A 13317-nucleotide genomic window follows, 5' to 3' on the forward strand; every position below is an offset into this window, starting at 1 on the left:
ATTAATTGTCAGTCATACAAAAGTTAAAAGCAAATTTAATTTGGGCATTTTAGAGATAAAACACACACAAACATATAATTTACTTTTCATAGAAAACATAAAGCTCTATTGAACAGTCAATAAAATATCTTAAGTTATTGTTTGTTAGGGAGACGAGCTCAACATTGAAGAGATGTGTTGACTTACTTGAACAACTCCTCCTTCCCCTGTGCTCTGAGACTCACCCTACCATCTATTATTCTCTTCTTCTATTGTATGGGCTGTTAGCCAATTCGTTAGACAATACGTTTCTCCATAATTACAGCCTCCTTCTCTTTCAAGTACAAAGAAAAAACAACAGCATACAACAAAACCTTCCCTTCAATGTATGGCTTCCACTAGTTAACACTCTTGTTCCCTTTTTACCATGCTCCTTGAAAAATAAAAGCTTTCTTCTCTCTTCAAAACACTATAATTTCCCTAGCCAGTTTGGCTCAATGGATAGAGTGTCGGCCTGCAGACCAGAGTCCCAGGTTCAATTCTGGTCAAGCGCACGTACCTCAGTTGCAGGCTTCTCCCCAGCCTGGGCCCGTTATTTCTCTCTGACTTTCCCTCTCTCTTTCACTCTCTCTAAAAATCAATGGAAAAATATCCTCTGGTGAAGATTCAAAAACAAAACAACAAAACAAAAAATAATAACACTGTAATCAACCTTCTATCCCTACAATTTCATCCCAACTGCTCTCATGTAAGTTCAGCATGGTTTATTTTTTTTTCTGTCTCATAAATACTGCTTAATATATTCCCTCTTCTCAATATCCCCCAACTTAGTTTAGACATTTATAACTTCTCCTCTAAGTTATTTCAATGAACTTTATATACCTCTTCCTGTCACCAGCTTAATCTTTCTTTTATCATTTCTACTGATCCCAAATTTCCATTTCTCACAAAGCAGACCTAAGCATTTCTTCCTATATTTGAAGTCCTATAACATCTAAAAATATTTTCTATAACATTCAAAGATTTTACCAAAGTCTTCTAGGCCAAGGTAAGGCAATTAGATTGCACTTTAAGTGGGATGAAATTCACTGAAAAGTTTTATTCAGGTGTGTGTAATCATTGATAGACATTTGGTGAAATCACTCTGGATGTGGGGAGTTGATTATAATGTGGAAAGATTGAAAGTAGGAATTGTTTAAAGAGGTTATCAGTCCAGGTAATGGCAACATGCTTTAATTTATGGATTGTAGAGATGGAGAAAAGAACAATCAAGAAATTCAATAGAGATCAAAGCAAAGGGTCTTTCTCTTGTGTTTGACATGCAGAATAAGGAAATGAGAAGATTAAAAAATAAATGACTCCAGGTTTTATGCTTAAGCAAGTGGTTAGAAAATTGTGCTGATTACTAAATTGAAGAATAGTATTATGATAGGAAGTTTTGGTAGGTAAGAGTGTGGGGACTGAGAAAAACCAGGTTATCTGTTTTAGAAATGTTAGAACTTGAAATTCCTATTAGCCATTGCTATGGAATGAACTAGCACACCCCACCCGCCATTCATATGTTAAAGGCCTAACCCCTAATGTGACAGTATTGAAGACAGGGCTTTTAAGGAGATGATAAATTTTAAATAAAATTATAAAGGTGGATCTCTTATCTAATAGAACCGGTGTCCTTATAAAAAAGAGACACCAGATATATATCTCTCTTCCTCCCTCTCTCCTACTTCCCCCCTTCTCTCCCTCCTTTTCTCCCTCCTTCCCTCTCTCCATCCCTATCTCTTCCATGTAAGGACACAGCAAGAAAGTCACCGTCAGGAAGCTGAAAAAAAGAGTTCTCACCAGAAATTGAACCTTGCCAGACTTTCATTTTGGACTTTCCAATTTTTGGAACTGTGAGAAAAATAAATTTCTGTTGTTTAAGTCACCCAGTGTATGTCATTTTGTTGTGGCAGCCTGAGCTAATACAGACATCTTGGTAGGATAATAACTTGATATATTACCTGATGTTTACTTCTTAACCTCAATTCAAACAGCCATGCTACTCTGTACTTAACTGATTTAAAAGGATCTGACTATAACATCCAGAGAAAAGAGGGAGTCTTCCTGACATTGGATCCCTTTAGAATATAGAGAAGATTCCTAACATGGATAAAATGTTTGGGAGAGACATAATTAGGGAGATCAGGCCTTTGCCCTACAGTGCCCTCACCCACTCTTACAACCCCTTTCCCAGCAGCCAAAAATGAAAATCTTCCCTGGAATTAAAAAAAAAAGAACAAAGAGATGAAAGTGATGAGCGTAGAGAGGTTGGTGGTATGGGTCAAGAGGGCTAGACCTAAATGGGCCACACGGACAGGAATGGCACTGGTTCAGCAAAGGGCCACAGTGAGGAGCATTGCTAAGGTACCTAGAAACCATGTGGGAATCATCATCTGATGAGTATCCGTGTCTACTTTTATGTAATCACTGTCCATGCCTTGTGCTCAGAGATTATGCAAGCTGTTCTTTTCATCAATGTTTAATAAAGGTATCTCCTCAATAGCCTCTGGCACTTCTCCCAGTCACTGCTCAGCAGGAGTGACAACTGTTGGTTCCTCAGATTTTACTTGACCCTTCTCTGACTTACCCCATATGGACAAATAGACAAATCATTTTGTACTATCCCAATGACTCACAATACGCGAGAAAGCCCTAGATACTTAGTGGTGAGATGATGGTCTGGAAGGGAAGACTTCCCACACCTGTAGTGAGTGGAGTGGAATGACAAATGAGGCCACCTCATGGTGCTTTCTGAACTGAGACAGTAATGAAATATATTCAAGTAGATAATTAGATATGACTCTGAAGCTCGAGGGAGTCATGATGCAATAAAAAAAAATAAAGCCATGGAAATGGGTGAGATCATTACATAAGAAAATTCAGACAAAGAAAAGGGGAGAGCCAAGTTCTAAAATATAACTGTTGTTAGAGAGAGTATCAAAGGAGAATGAAAGAAAGAGTGTCTGATGTAGTAGGAAAATAACCAGGAGAACAGATACAGAAGCCAAGATCAAGGAGAGCTCTGAGAAGGACCTAGATGCTGTGTTGTATGTTGCTGAGAGGTCTAAAAAGATGAGGACAGAACAAGAACGTATTGGCTTAAATGACAAAGATCAGCATCAATAAAGATAAGGGAATGGAGCCAGATTGGAGGAGATTGAAAAGTGAAGAAGAGGTGAGGAGGCAGAAGCAGAGTATGTAGACAGTTTTGTTCAATAAATTTGGATATGGTAAGTAGGGCAGAGAAATAGGTTGGTAGTTAGAGTGCTTAAAGGACAAGTTTCTTTTCTCCTCCTCCATCTTTTGGTTTTCAACATGGGAGACATTAGAAAATGTTTAAGCTGGTGAGATGCTCCAACAGAGAGGGAGATATTAACTAAGTAGAAAAGAGAAACAATAGTAGAGATAAATCTTTATATAAGGCAGAAGTGGAGGCTCTGACTTTTAATTGAAGGAGAAACACAAGTTCCATGATTATAGGAAGCAGAAAGGCAATAACCTGCAGATCCCTATAACCTGTAAGTTTGATAGTGGGAAGGTGAGTGTATTATTATTGGGTCTTCTATTTTCTTCTTAATGAGGTAAGATTTCCAGTGAGAGTAGATATTTAAAGAGTGGGAGAACAGGGAGGTTTAAGAAGAGAAGAGAAACTGGTAAGAGTGCTGTTAAAGAATTCCAAATTGAGCCTACAGAAAGACATTACAAAATTACTGAGTTTTGCTGAGAGCTTATTTGGAGTATGTAATCACAAATTTTAAATTAATCCATTAGCCTAGTTGTGGGAGTTTTTCAGGTTTGGGTTCTGAAGACGTAAGCAGGATGGATTTTTTTTTTTTTTTTACAGGTGTATGGTGGAAGGAGAAAGACAAGGAATCTGACAGTTTTTGTGGCTACACAGGAGATAACGCTGCTCTGAGATAACACTGCCTCCTGTGCATACTTTGAGCTTACTTGTTATCACCAGAATTATGATTGTTGGTTATGTTCAAACTTTGTTATTATACCATGAGACTACTTTAAATGGTCTATATTTCACCTCTGTAGTTTCAAAAATCAATAGGCACTAAAATGTTTGTTCAGGGAGTTCATAGAAAACCTTGGGAACTAGGTCAATATAAAAAAAAATTCTTTTAAATTTCACAAGTGAACTTCAGCACCTGAGCTCACATGGAGATGGGAAGGACAACTATAAACCTGGGATGATCAAACCCCAAGAGAAGAAATGTCATCAGGGCACAGAATGGTGAAAAAGCATGAGGCCCAGGAAGAGCAGTGAGCCCTGAAGACAAATGCCTTCTTCAACATGGGCAGAGGTCATGTAACATTGAGAAAACAATCCTCTAATGGCTAATGACGACATGATCTATTTCAACATGCTAAGGTTTCAAGGCTAAGGGGTGTTTTACAACCACCAAAAGTTCTTTTTTTTTTTTTTCTTTGCTGAGAAAAGGGTTTTAATTACAAGGGATCATAATAACTTAGCTTGTCTTACTGAAGGCAAAAAAATAGCTTCAGTGAGTGCTATAGGATTCTGGCCTTTGGAGGTGGGGGATAGGCTGGGGATAGTACAATGTCGACAAAATAAAATCAGTTCACTTCAGTAGATATTTATTGAGTACCTACTATGTTTGGGGCACAGCATTCAGTTGTAAAACTTCCAAGTATACAGCTTATGTCAAGACTGCCTGCTCCACTTATTCAGGAGCAATGCACCATATTTATTATGTGCACCTCTGTGTGTAAAATCTATACTAATAAAAGGGTAATATGCTAATTAGACTGGACATCTTCCAGACGACCTTCCAGACATCCTTACAGACAAAGCCACGGTGGTGGGGCCGAGGCAGAGGCGGTTATAGGTGATCAGGCCAGCAGGGGAGAGCAGTTAGGGGGATCAGGCCGGCAGAGGAGAGCAGTTAGGAGGATCAGGCTGGCAGGCAGAATGGTTAGGGGTGATCTGGCAGGCAGGCAGAATGGTTAGGGGCAATCAGGCAGGCAGGCAGGCAGGTGAGCGGTTAGGGGCCAGTGATCCCAGATTGTGAGAGGGATGTCCGACTGCCAGTTTGTGGGATCAGGCCTAAACCAGCAGTTGGACATCCCCGGAGTAGTCCCAGATTGGAGAGGGTGCAGGCCAGGCTGAGGTACCCTCTCCCCCCATGCATGAATTTCGTGCACCGGGCCTCTAGTACATTATATTTACTTATATTCTATGTCAACTATTCCCAGAGAATGTTCCTTAGAATACTAGAGTCAGTCCTATCTGCTATTAATAGTGTTCTGGAGAAAGGAGAGCTTCCAAAGATGAATAAGTTTTGGATACATTAAGTTAAACAAAGTTAAATGGGTATTAACTTTTAGAAGACTTTAAAATGCTAATAAGTATAAGGGTTTTCTAAGAAAAGAGGAATAAAATAATAATTCAGCATTACTAGACTTACTTGATTTTGGACCCTTTTCATTAACTTTTAAGACATCAGAGGATTACTGTTTCACTACTTGAGAAATTCTGAATCATGTAATATTATATGTTTTATATTAAAACTGCAGAGTGTGTATTATATTTGTATAATTTTATGTTAATTATGTTCTTCTATTCCCATTCTCAACCTCAACTTTGAACAAATTGTGAAGATATTTTACCATCAGTTCATTTAAAAAATATAAATGTGTTCATCCTCATCAGATTTAGACATTTTAATCAATAGCAAATAGCTATAATTATACATATTCATAAGTTTATTTTTTAAAAATTAAGTAAGAAAGATAACATGAAAGACTTTATCTCAAACTAGATCACCAAGTAGATTGTAAAGTCCTAAAAGAGATACATTTCAAAATATCAATCCAAGTATTTTACAATATATAAGAATATTAAGATGATTTCAATGCCTTGGATTCTCAGTGAAATGATAATTGATGCCTTACCTAAGGATTTTTATCCAAAAAGTAAAAATAAAATAGTGTTCTACAAATGTTTCTTAAGTCAGTTTTACAATTAGTATTTAGAATTCATTGTGGCCACAGAAACTTTGTTTGGCCAACACAATTGAACCTGTTCAGATTTATTAATTTTCAGTTTTTAATCCTTCCTAGATATACCCATGTTTCATGTATTATATCAGCTGTCTTCAGCTGTTTAGAACCAGCTGAAGTGGCAATTAAATAGTTAATGTAAAAACATGGACTCAAACCAAATGCTTCAGGAATATATGTTACATTGCATGACTGAGTTCTCCTTAGGGGTTACATTTACTATATCTTTTCACTTTGGCACAACTGGCATGGACTTAAAGACACTTTATAATGGAAGTAATTCAGAGGCAAAGAGTAGGTCAATGAGGCTCTAAAGAATATAAAAATTATGATACTCTGAGGATCCCCATAGCGGGTCATTTAAATAAAACTAAGGAAGGATATAAAAGAGATTATATACCATACATTCCCTTTTAAATACATTGAGGGCTTTTTAAAAATTATCATTGAGACCCTTAATACCTTTAATGATACCCCATTATCTGAAGGATCAAGTTCAGACATTCTAATTTGGCAAAAAAAAATAAAAATAAAAATCTTTCACCACGTACTTTCTTCCATCTTCTTCCTTAATCATACTATCTCTCTCCTCGTCTTTATTTCCTCAGGTTATACTGTTTCTCATTGCTGCTCAGAAACACTCACTTTTCCCCCACACTGTTCCTGTTTCTTCTCCCTCCCCTACAAGATTCAGGGCCAATCTCACTTTTCCTCTGAAGATGTCCCTGACTCTCGTAGGCAGTTTCTTTCTTTCTTCTTTTTTTCACCTACAACACTTAGAACATTTCTCATCTGTAGAACTATTTTTTTCTCTAACTAAACTGAATTTCTTGGAAACAAGGACAAATGACTTACTTATCTTTGTATCTCTACCACCTATCTCAGTAGCTGGCCCAGAAAAGTGTAAGTAAATATTGAATAAATTTTTAAATAAACAACTTGAACAAAAGAACAGTTCTGATGCTTTTAATTATTTAACTACTAATGGCCCAATGCACAAATTCGTGCACATTGAAAGGAAATTAATTAGAAGAAATATTTTAATATCACTATTCACCCTTTCTCTATAACAGAAGTATCAACCAAATTCATGATCAACAATGACAGATGGAAACATATACGTGCAATTGGTGCCAACGAGAGCTTTATATGTATCACGCATGCACGAGTCAACTTAGCCTTTTATATATATAGAATAAACTTGCTTAATTAGACCTGCTTTCTGATTTAGCTAAACTTTTTCCAGCCCAGTGAAGCACCCCAACTTCTCTTTCAGGTAATTGTCAGCAACACAGCAGTGAACATCAACACGAAGCAGATTATTATTGTAGATCAAGCAGGGAGAACAAAGGGTAAAATATTTAACTGCAGCAGTGTTTGACTATATTCTGTGCAGTGACAAAACCTGAAGTCATTTTCAAGGTCCACCATTTCTTACTTCTTTTCATTTGGGCCAAGTTTCTAAGCTTTCTAAATCTCCATTTTCCAGCTAATGAAAAGAAAATAGGATTCCACTGAGTCTCCTATCTATCTACTCCAGGACTTCTGTGAGGTTCAAATGAGATGAGGCACGGGAAAATGCTTCACAGACATTTGGTTAAACTGTAAAATGTTTGCACCTGGCTATAAAGCAAGTTGTGTTCCTGGGTGGAAGAAACTACATTACCCAGATGGACACTTAGCATATTAGCCATATATATATATATATATATATATATATATATATATATATATATATATTACTAGAGGCCTGATGTATGAAATTTGTGCACAGGGGGGGGTGTCCCCTCAGCGCAGCCTGCACCCTCTTCAATCCGGGACCCCTCAGGGGATGTCCAAATGCTGGTTTAGGCCCGATCCCCCCCGCCAGCCTGGTCATCCCACGCAGCCTGCTGTTCAGTCGTTTAGACGTCCCTCACTAACCCCTCTGCTGGTCTGGTCATAGGCAGCCATCTTGTGAGGGTGTGATGGTCAATTTGCATATTACCTCTTTATTATATAGGATTAGTGGGTAGGTTAAGATACAAAAAAGATATTAATTACCTCGCATCACTATTTACTCAATTTTATCAGGAGTACATATATTTTTTCTCCCTGCTTTAACTCTATCTGAAATTATATTTTATCAAAAGACATAGAAAAGAACTTAAACCCATTTTAGCTGTAAAAGCTCTATAATACAATGACAATATAAAAAATTTTCATTTGTTCTCCATAGCACAAAGAATATACAAATTTATATACAGAGTCATTAAGCCAGGTTTGTTTTTATTTTGTTTGTTTTGTTTTTACCATTCTGCAAAATGCAGGGCACCAACAGGCCAGACCTCCTTTGCAGGTGTGTATGAAAGTGTGGATCATGATAGATCTGTTTGAAACTGGTTTAATAAATGTTCCAACCAAAAATATAAATATATATTACTTTCCATAACTGTGAATTTAAGATTCTACTAATAATACACCAAATATACAGAAGCTCTTACATGTTCATGGCTGAGTGTAAGTTAAAATGATGATTTCTTCCCCTAATATCATGACTCTCAGGCTTCCAAAGCAATGCATGATGACATAAACACTATGGCAAAAAATGAAGTATTGATGCCAATGTTTGGAAGAATAAAAACAGTCTTCTATAACCACATTGCTAAATGATTGATGAACATTAGGCTATTAGTGAGTGAGGTAAAATGGAAAAGTGAATTTTGTAGAAAGCCATGTGGTTGGTGCAGGTTTCTATCCACAGATGATGGTGTGATGCCCATTCTGAGAGTTGCCTGGAAAGTGAGTGGTGAAGATTTTTGTGGACACCATTGTAGATCAGTACGAAGAGCTGGTTAAAGGTGCAGAAAACCTGGGAATTGCTTTCAAAGTGGCAACAATTACAATATGAAAGAATTAGAGCCCGCCATTTGGGATCTTTGAAAATATACTGAGGCCTTCCAATATGTAAATGGAAAGCTGCTAGCACATAAATTTATTAGTCATAATTAATAAAAATATGTTAGCTACTTTCAAGGAAATGCAAAAATAATTGCAAAGGTCAAAATAACGACCATTCATAATATTCCTTAATAACCTATCATTTCACAAGCCACCTCCTTTTTGGTATCCTTCCATACAAGTGCTTCCCCATTTTATCCCTATGTACTACCACCTGCTTCTTTTGTCCATGAAGGTCGATGTGACAGCTTCAACAGAAAGCAAGAAGGCCATTGTTAAGCAATGGTGATCCCACCCTTACTGGCTATACAACTTACGTCACCATTTCTCCCACCCACTCTGTACATGCATTGTAAAAGAGATGTTCTCATTCAAAATCACTACTGCCAGATCAGTTTCAAGTTAATATTACAAAAATAATCATGCCTGTAGTGTCATTCAGAATTTATTTTTTGTGGTAGAATTCATGTATTTATTGCAGATCTCCTGGTGAGGTGGCAAAGAGGAAATTACATTGTGTCACACAGCAGAACTTTATAAATAGCTTTGTAAATGGCTTTAGTCCTATACTAATAGAATCAAGAATGGTCTGAATGAGTCACACTTTTCAGTTATGTTACCACATTAGAGGGAGAGAGTAAAGTATGTGTCATAAGGTTATTTGGAAATTTGGGGATTCACAAATTTCTAAGGATATGGCTCAAAAGTACACACACCAGAATGAATAAAAATTGCCCTTTACAGCTATCCCTTTGGCATGAAACTAGAATATATGTATGTTGTCCCTCACTTAAGTTTTATAATTACATTTTTAATTTGTAAATGGAAACCATCCTCCTCAGAACCTACAGTTTGTATTTGCATCCACAAAAATCTTAAGTTAAAATGCTTGAGTAGAGAACGCAATTATTTATACAGCCTGAGTGTTTCATTTTTGTTAATACTATGTTTTTTTTAAATATTTTTTTATTGATGTCAGAGAGGAAGGAAGAGGGAGAGAGAATAGAAACATCAATGATGAGAGAGAATCATTGATCAGCTGCCTCCTGCACACCCCACACTGGGGATCAAGCCCGCTGTGCCCTGACCAGGAACTGAACCGTGACCTCCTGGTTCATAGATCGATGCTCAACCACTGAGTCATGCCAGCTGGGCGATACTATGTTTTTATAACTGTTGAACTTTAGGAGTAAAACTGTTGAACTTTAGAAGGAGTAGGATTTGTATAATTGGTCAAATTCCTAGACTTTACATTGGTCATAGTCGCATTGGGTAGAATTTTAAAGGAGATAAAATGTACAGCGTCCAAAAACAAGAAGAGTCTCTACTCTAAGAATCGATGTAGCTCTCTCTCTTTTTCCCCTCTGGGTTAGCCCTTTTCCCAAAGGGGTGGCAAGATCAAGATATTTAGGTGGAGTGTGCAGGTACATACTAAGTGGCGTTTTAGCTATTGAACTAAAACAAATAAAGAGGGAAAGTGATCAGCACCTATGAGAAATGAATAAGTGATTAGGTTAAAGTAATTAGGGAATTTTTAGAAAGTTCCACTCTGTGACACAACGTAATTTCCTCTTTGCCACCTCATCAGGAGATATACAATAAATAACTAAAATGTTTTTCAGGTTTTATGTAGTTATATTTGTATTTCTTTTAGACACTGTTAAACTGGTCTTAAGGTAAGAGGTTGGCCAATACTGTCATTCAGTTTTAGCATTTCTTATATTGGCTATTTGAGTCAATGTATTCTGAAATCTAAAGTCCAATATCATCATTATTGGTGCAAAAATACTAAAACATAGAAATGTGTGTGTTTTTAAGTAAAATGAAGTTATCTTACTTGAAAATAGGAGGAGCTTTTCTATAAAACATACTTTTGAAAATTTTCTATATAATGGTTATGATCATTTAGTAAGTGTTTTAACAGGATGTAGCAATATGACTGAACTAAAAGTTGCATTTATTTATAGCATATTTATTCTGAATTCTGGTTAAGGAGAATGGAAATTAAGAAAGCAAAAAAATTGTAACTCATCTGGAGCCACAATCTGCCCCCACTTACATCCATAATTGTTGTCAATCAGAAACATGTGAATGAACTAAAGAATAGCCTATGACCTCATGAGTTACCAAACACCTCACACTCCCAAAGGATTTTACCTGGAAAATAAGTTATGCTGATATAAAATTCCTTTTTAATTATTTTAAAAATTTAAACTCCCAGTTCAATAAATGTAAAATCTTAATAAGAAAACACTTGCTATTTGTTGAGACCTTACCCTGTGCCAGCCACAGATCTAAGTGCTTTATACACATTATCTTCCCTTAAGCCTTCTCAACAACCCAACTGAGGCAGATACCACTTTGACCTATTTTACAGATGAGGTAATGGACACGTAGAGATGAAACATCTTACCCAAGGTCATGGAGGTAAGAAACAGGGCCAGGAGCTAAAGCAATTTAACTGGAAGCCAAACCAGTACTCTTAATCAAATGTTAATTTCTAAGAATTGTTTAAAATAAAATTTGCTCATGTAAATGGATCTATGGTAATATGTCATAATGTTCGTGTCAAAAACAATATTTGAGCCCTAGCCAGTTTGGCTCAGTGAATAGAGCATGGGCCTGCGGACTGAAGGGTCCTAGGTTTTTTGTTGTTGTTGTTTTTTTTTTAATATATTTTATTGATTTTTTTACAGAGATGAAGGGAGAGGGATAGAGAGTTAGAAACATCGATATGAGAGAAACATCGATCAGCTGCCTCCTGCACACTCCCCACTGGGGATGTGCCCGCAACCAAGGTACATGCCCTTGACAGGAATCGAACCTGGGACCCTTCAGTCTGCAGGCTGATGCTCTATCCCCTGAGCCAAACCAGCCAGGGCGGGTCCTAGGTTTGATTCTGGTCAAGAGCACATGCCTGGGTTGCGGGCTCGATCCCCAGTAGGGAGCATGCAGGAAGCAGCCAATCAGTGATTCTCTCTCATCATTGATGTTTCTATCTCTCTCTCCCTCTCCCTTCCTTTCTGAAATAAATAAAAAAAATATTTTTAAAAAACAAAACAATATTTGACATTTTGAAACTTGCAGAATACTAATCAGACACTACTAAGAGAGTGCATAAACAGGCCCAACATTGCTACAGGGCAATTTGGCATCGGGTATCGAAGGACCCCCAGAGTGTACATTCTCCAGAATTCAGCTTCTAAGGATTTATCCTTAGGAATTGACTGGACGCACATGTAAACATGCACATGCAAGGAGCGGGGTGGTGGGGGGCGGTCATCACATCGTTGACTAACAGAAAAGGGAACAAGGGTATCATGAGCACTGGTAACCTAGGAGATGGGATATTCATGCAATGGAGTCCTCTGGCCCAGAAATGTATTGTGTGAAATGGAAGAATATCTGCAAGAAGGTTAGACAGAAAAGGTGGTTAAATTACTTGGATAGCAGGACTCCGTTTTTTGTTGTTGTTGTTTAATATATTTCTTTATTGATTTCAGAGAGGAAGGGAGAAGGAGAGAGAGATAGAAACATCAATGATGAGAGAGAATCATTGATTGGCTGCCTCCTGTACACCCCCTACTGGCGATCCAGCCCACAACCCAGGCATGTGCCTTTGGCCGGAATAGAACCTGGGACCCTTCACTCCGCAGGTCGACGCTCTATCCACTGAGCCAAGCCGGCTAGGGAAGGACTCCGTTTTTGATAGAAAATAAGGATACTAATCAGAGAAAATATACTGAAGGATGTACACCAAAATGTTAAAGCAAGTTATCTCTTTAATAATTAATGGAGAAATTATAGGCAAACTTGCTTTTGGGAAATAATTTCTAATAATTTGATTATGTGTGGTTGGTTAAAACAAGAAAACAAAAAACATGACATGGCTACAATGAATATTAAAGTATAATGTATTATAATATAATTAAGATTATATGTATAATATAATTAAGATGATAATATAATGTATAATAATAAAGTATAATATATTTAAAAAATTTAAATCTAATACTGTGCTGGTTATTGATTTATTACCCATCTGTTCCAACTGTATCCTCTTTGCCTGCTCTGTGGATATTGAACTGGACCCTTTAAATCTTTTTTGTTTGCCAGCTGTCACCGAAGTGCTCTCAGTAGAGGGCTCTCAAAAGATATGGCAGGAGGAAAAGAGCCTTGGTTTCCTGGTTTCCATATTCCCCCTGGACACACCCCTACAGCATCGGCATCTCTTCTAGGCCTTGCACCCCACAGCGCAGAATGCCAGCAGCTCCCAGCTCCAGCGGCTCTGCAGAGCATTTCTGATGCGATGCCTCCCTGTGAAAA

This window comes from Eptesicus fuscus, chromosome 10 (assembly GCF_027574615.1).
Source record: "Eptesicus fuscus isolate TK198812 chromosome 10, DD_ASM_mEF_20220401, whole genome shotgun sequence".
Lineage (NCBI taxonomy): Eukaryota > Metazoa > Chordata > Mammalia > Chiroptera > Vespertilionidae > Eptesicus > Eptesicus fuscus.